We start from the raw sequence: 6756 nt of genomic DNA on the forward strand, positions 1-6756 counted from the left end.
TCTAGACTTGACCTTATAGTTTAGGGGAGAATTTTCTTTCTACTTTATGCAGCTTGCAAAAATTAAAAAAGTAGTAATTTCATGGTCATACCACCCTGTGGTATAAACACTGTCTTATTATTTTTCCAAAAGAAGCAGAAATGAGAGGTGAATTGGCTGCAGGAGTTTATTGCATAATTTATAATCTCTCCATATGATTATCGCCTTTATAATAGGAAGAACATTCACTGAGTGCTAACTGTGCCAGCTGCACATTGATTTTAGATTCCTACAAATGAAAATCTTGGATCATAGGGTACCTGCTTTATTTTTTTTGATAGATACCACTAAATTGCTTACTTAAATGAATGTGCTACTTTATGCTGACACCAACGAATATGAGAAACACTTTTCCCCTCATGTTTTCCCAAACTCAATTTTATCCTCTCTATTCTCTCTGTTCTCCAGGCACAGAGTTTGAGTTTTAAACACTCCTAAATTTATAGTACACTTTCATCATTGATCTGTGCAAGGCTCCCTCTTGTCTTAAAAAAAAAAAATGTTTCTTGAGATATAATTCATTTACCACTAAACTCACATTTTAAATGGAACAATTCAATGATTTTAAGTATATTCACAAGATGATGCAACTATCACTACTATCCAATTCCAGAATATTCTTGTTACCCCAAAAAGACACCTCGAACCTATTAGCCATTGCTCTCTGCAGCCTTTGGCAACCATTAACCTGCTTTCTATATCTATGGATTTGCTATTCTATACATTTCATATAAATGGAATCATGTTACATGTGGCTTTTGGTAGCTGTTTTTTTTTCATTTAGAATGGTTCGATGTTCATCCATGTTTTAGCATGTATTAATACTTCATTTTTTAATTAAAATTATTGGGGTGACATTTATTAATAAAATCAAGTAAGTTGCAAGTGTACAATTCAACAATATGTCATATATCTATCACATTGTGTGTTTACCACCCAAAGTTAAATTTCCTTCTGTCACCAAATATTTGATCCCTGTTGCCCCTATCTGCCTCCCCCCTCCTCCTCTTCCCTCTGATAATGACCGATCCAATGTCCGTGTCCATGAGACTCTGTTTGCTTGTCACATTTGTTTGTTGCTCTCAGTTTTATTTCCCACAAATAAGTGAAATAATGTGGTTTTCAAGTTTTTCTGTCTCACTTATTTCACTTAGCTTGGTTATCTCTAGATCCATCCATGTTGTCACACGTGGCAGTATTTAATCTTTTCCTATGGCTTAGCAATATTCCATTGTATATATGTACCATAGTTTCTTCATCCAGTCATCTATCATAGGACACTTCGGTTGCTTCCGTATCCTGGCCACCATGAATAAAGCTACTATGAACATTGGGGTGCATATATCTTTGTGAATAATGTTTTCAAATTTGGGGGATAAATACCCAGAAGAGGGATTGCTGGGTTATATGGTAATTCTATCCTTAGTTTTTTGAGGAATCTCCATACTGTTTTCCATAGTGTTTGTATGAATTTACATTTCCACCAGCAGTGTATGAGGGTTCCTTTTTCCCCACGACTTCTCAACCACTTTTTATTACTTGTCCTGTTGATTATAGCCATTCTAACAGGTGAGATGGTAGCTCATTGTGGTTTCAATTTGCATTTCCCCAATAGCTAGTGATGTTGAGCATCTTTTCATATGTCTGTTGGCCATTTGTATGTCTTCTTGGGAGAAGTGTCTGTTCAGGTCCTCTGCCCATTTTTTAATTGAATTGAATTATTATTATTATTTTTTATTGTTGAGTCATATGAGTTCTTTATATATTGTGGATATTATGCCATATTAGGCCCTTATCAGAGACATTGTGATGAAAGACTAAAAAGGAATAAGACACGGCAGTCTGCTATCATCAATACTTAATTTTTTATGGCTGAATGATAATGTATGGGTTTACCACATTTGTTTATCAATTATCAGTTGATAGATATTTGTGTTGTTTCCACTTTTGGCTATTATGAACAATGCTGCTGCGAACATTTGTGTACAAGATTTTGTAAGAACGTATTTTTTAATTCTCTTAATATATACCTAGGAGTGTAATTGCTAGGTCATATGGTAACTTTGCATTTAACTTTTTGAGGAAATGCCAAACTATTTCCAAAGCAGCTGCACCGTTTTACATTTTTACGTTCCCATCAGCAATGTATGATAGTTAAAATTTCTGCACATTCTCACCCATAATTATAAAACAAAATTTCTTTTAAAATTATTATTATTATAGCCATCATCGATTAAATGGGATTTCATTGTGGTTTAGATTTGAATTTCCCTGATAACTAATGATTTTGAGAACTTTTTCATGTGCTTTTGACCACTGGTATATTTTCTTCGGAAAAATGTATATTCAAATATTTGCCCATTTTATAATTGAGTTATTCATCTCTGTTATTGTTGAATTGTAAGAGTTCTTTATTTAATATAGATACTATACCCTTATAAGATATATAATTTGCAAATATTGTTTCCATTCTGTGACTTTTTTTTAAACTTTTTTGATAATGCCCTTTGAAGACCCAAAGTTTTAATTTTTGTGACGTCTAATTTATTTATATATATTTTTTTGGTGCTTGCTCTTTTGGTGTCATATAAGAAAATTTTGTCTAATTCAAGATCATGGAGATTTATACCCATGTTCCTTCTTAATAGCTGTATAGTTGGAGCTCTTAAACTTAGGTCTTTGATCCATTTTGATTTAATTTTTATATTTGATGTGAGAAAATCAGTTGACCATGGATGTCTGGTTTGTTATTGAGCTCTCCACTCCTTTGATCTTTATGTCTATTCTTGTGCCAGTCCTACTGTTTTGATTACTGCAGCTTTGTAATAAGTTTTGAAATTAGAAGTGTGCTTTCCACTTTTGTTCTTCTTTTAAAGGTTGTTTTGGATATTCTGAGTCCTTCGTATATTAATATAAGTTACAGAGTCAACTCTTTATTTATGCACAAAATCCATTAGAATCTTGATAGAAATTGCATTTAATATGTAGATCAGTTTGGGAAATATTATCATCTTAACAATATTAAGTTTTTCAGTCTATGAACACAAGCTGTCCTTTCATTTATTTAGGTCTTTTTAATATTCTGTTAATAAAGTTCTTTGATTGATTGTTTTGTTTTTTGCTTTCGGTGTCCAAGTCTTATACTTCTATGGTCAAATTTATTCCTAAGTATGTTTTCTTTTGATACTACTGCAAATGAAAAATTTTTTTAATTTTATGCTTGGATGGTTCATTGTTAGCTTAGAAATATAACAGATTTTTCTGTATTGGTCTTATATTCTGCAACTTTGATCAACTCATTATTAGCTCTAATCTTTTTTGTTTATTTTGAAGGATTTATATACATATATGTACAACACTTCATGTCATCTGTGAATAGAGGTACATGATTTTTTGGATATGACACTAAAAGCACAGACAATGAAAGCAAAAATAAATAAGACAAGTGGGAGTGCATCACACTAAAAATCTTCTGCACAGCAAAAGAAACAATCTAGAGAGTGAAGAGGCAACCAGTGGAATGAAATAGTTACAGACCATATATCTGATAAGGAGTTAATTTCTAAGATATATGAAGAACTCATACAACTCAAAACCAAAAAAAAAAAAAAATCCAATTAAAAAATGGGCAAAATACTTGAATAGACATTTTCCAAAGAAGACATACAAATGGCCAACAGGTACATACAAAGGCATTCCACATCACTAATCATTAAGGAAATGCAAATAAAATTCACAATAAAATGTCACCTTACATCAGTTAGAATGGCTATTACCAAAACAACAACAACAACAATAATGATAAGAGGTAACAATTGTATTCTAGGATATAGAGAAAAGGGATCCCTTGTGTACTGCTGTAATGTAAAATGATATAGCTATTATGGAAAATAGTATGGAGATCCCTCAAAAAATTAAAAATAGAGTACTTATGATCCAGAAATTCTCCTTTTGAACATATAGCTGAAGGAAATGAAATCAGTATTTTGAAGTGATGTCTGCATTCCCATGTTCATTGCAACATTATTTATAATAGACAAGATATGGAAAGAATTTAAGTGTACATCAATGGATGAATGGATAAAGAAAATGTGATTGATACACACACAGGAATATTATTTAGCCATTAAAAAGAAGGAAATCCTGTCATTTGTGGTAAAATAGATGAACATGGAGGACATTATGCCACATGAATTGAGTAAGAGAAAAACAGTTACTGTATGATCTCACTTACATGTGGAAGCTAATAAGAAAAAAAGTGGGACTCATGGAAACAGAGCAGAATGGTGGGTTCCAGGAGCTGGGGGGTAGAGTAGGGGCATATGAGCAGATGTTGGTCAGAGACCATGTCTGGAGACCTAATGCACAGCATGGTGACTATTAGTAATATTGTATACTTGAAATTTTCTAAGAGAGTAGATCCTAAGCATTCTCACCAAAGGGTATTGATGTATTAACTTGAGTGTGGAAATCATTTTACAATGTATATCAAGGCATGATGTTGTTATACACACACACATATACACACACACACAATTTTACTTGTCATTTATACCTCAGTAAAGCTGGGGATAGAAACAAAATTAACATATAAAAACTAATCACCATACATGCAAATAACAGAAGTTAGAAAAGAAGACCCAATTTTTATTCACAAACAAAAACAAAAAACTAAGAAAATACATAAGTGTAAACTTGACTAGAAAAATTCAAAACCTATAAGGAAAGTTATTAAACACCCTTGAAAAACTTAAATAAAGACTTCAGTAAATGATAATATGTACCATGTTCGGGGATTAGAAAACCCAACATCATAAAGATGTCAGTTTCCCTAAATTAACAAATTCAATGCAGCACCAATAAAAAATATTGGATTTTTCCCCTGAAACTAGAAATCTTGATTTAAGGTTTATTTGGAAAAACTACCAAGCAAGAAGAGCCAGGAAAACTCTGATGGAGGAAAAAAAGGGTCTGGTTGTACTAAATATTTAAAAATGTTATAATGCCCCTATAATTAAAACAGTATTGGTATTGATGAAAGAATAGACTGACCACTGGAAGAGAACAGAAAAATCCAAACAGGACAAATTAGATATGGAAAATTAACAACTATTTAAAGGCAGTATCTCAAATCAGTGGGGGAAAAGACAAAGTAATATTGAATAATTTAACAAAGTTAGGTGAACTAAATAGTCTTATGTAAAAAATAAAATTGGATTCATTCCTCACACAAAGATAAATTCTAAATGGATCTGAGATTTAAATGTGGTAAAGTATAAAATCATAGCAAGTAATAGAGAAAACATGGGTTAATTGCTTTCTAATCTTGGAGTGGGGAAGCCTTTCTAATTATGACAAAATGCAAAAACAATAAAAGAAAAAAATTGATAATTTTGATTACATGAATATACATATTTTAAAGAATAAATAACCAAAACACAAACAAAAAATGAAACAAAAAACTCCACAATTATACCAAACCACTAACCATTAACAAAGTAGAAAGACAAATGAGAAACGGGGAAAAATGTATGATCTATATCATAGGTGAAGATACGCTACTCTTAACATCTGAAGAGCTTTTTAAAATTTTAGATAGAAAAGCTCAAATTTTCTACAGAAAAACAAGCAAAAAAAATGAAGGTTACAGAAAAAAAAGTGTTATTAGCCTTTGACCATGTATAAAGTTGCTTACCTTTGTTCATAATGATATGCAAAATAAACCTGCACTGAGATACCATGCTTCACCCATCAGATTACCAAAATTCCCCTCGAATGGGAACAATATATTGGCAAAGCTCTAGGGGAACAGGAGTTCTCATACATATTGGTGAGAATGTTATAAAGGGCACAAACACTGTGGAGGGGAATTTGATGTAACTCAAAATTGCATTTACCTGTTGATGCAACAATTCCCATTGTAAGAATTTCTCCCAAAGATGTACTGACAAAAATATTCATTCTCAGTGTTATTTATAATAGCACTGTTTGTAATAGCACAAAATTCTACAATCTAAATATTCATCAATAGGGAATTGTTCAAATAAACTAATCCATATGATGGTATCTAATGCAATTATATGAAAGAATGAGAAAGACTTCTGTTGACTGTTTCAAAAGGATTTCTAAAATATATTATTGAGTGCAAAAAAAACGGGTGTAGAAATGTGTGTATAATATGCTACCATTCATCTCAGGACAGGTCTTAAGTCATCGTTTTATCTTTCCATATATTTTGGTTAAGATAAACCAAAACTTAGATTTATGAAGCAGTGCAGGAATAAGGTCAAGGGGACTAGATATCTTAATTTACTGAATTGGTTTTGAAGTCACTTAGGTATTTTACATACTTATAAAACAAAATTAAGCTAAAAAGAACAATCGTAAAAATTAACGCAAAATGAAACAGGTGAACCTGTAAATTGAGTTGGTGGCATAACTGTACAAAGAGGAATTCTTTTGTTAGCTTAAAATATTTTTGATGGTACATTCCAGTGGGGTTTGTCCCTAAAGACAAACAAACAAAACGAAGACAAATCTTACACTCTTTCAGTAAACATATTGTTAATGGTAGTGTCAGTATTGTTTTTCTGAAAGTCGTGTGTGTGTGGTACAATAAAGCAAATGAGGAATTATGTTGATGTTGGAGAGTCACAGTTTTTATAATGGGAGAAAGGACATACAGGTGGATGATGGCTAAAGTTAAAATCTGTACTC

The sequence above is a fragment of the Rousettus aegyptiacus genome, unplaced genomic scaffold (genome assembly GCF_014176215.1).
Source record: "Rousettus aegyptiacus isolate mRouAeg1 unplaced genomic scaffold, mRouAeg1.p scaffold_m13_p_4, whole genome shotgun sequence".
Taxonomy (NCBI): domain Eukaryota; kingdom Metazoa; phylum Chordata; class Mammalia; order Chiroptera; family Pteropodidae; genus Rousettus; species Rousettus aegyptiacus.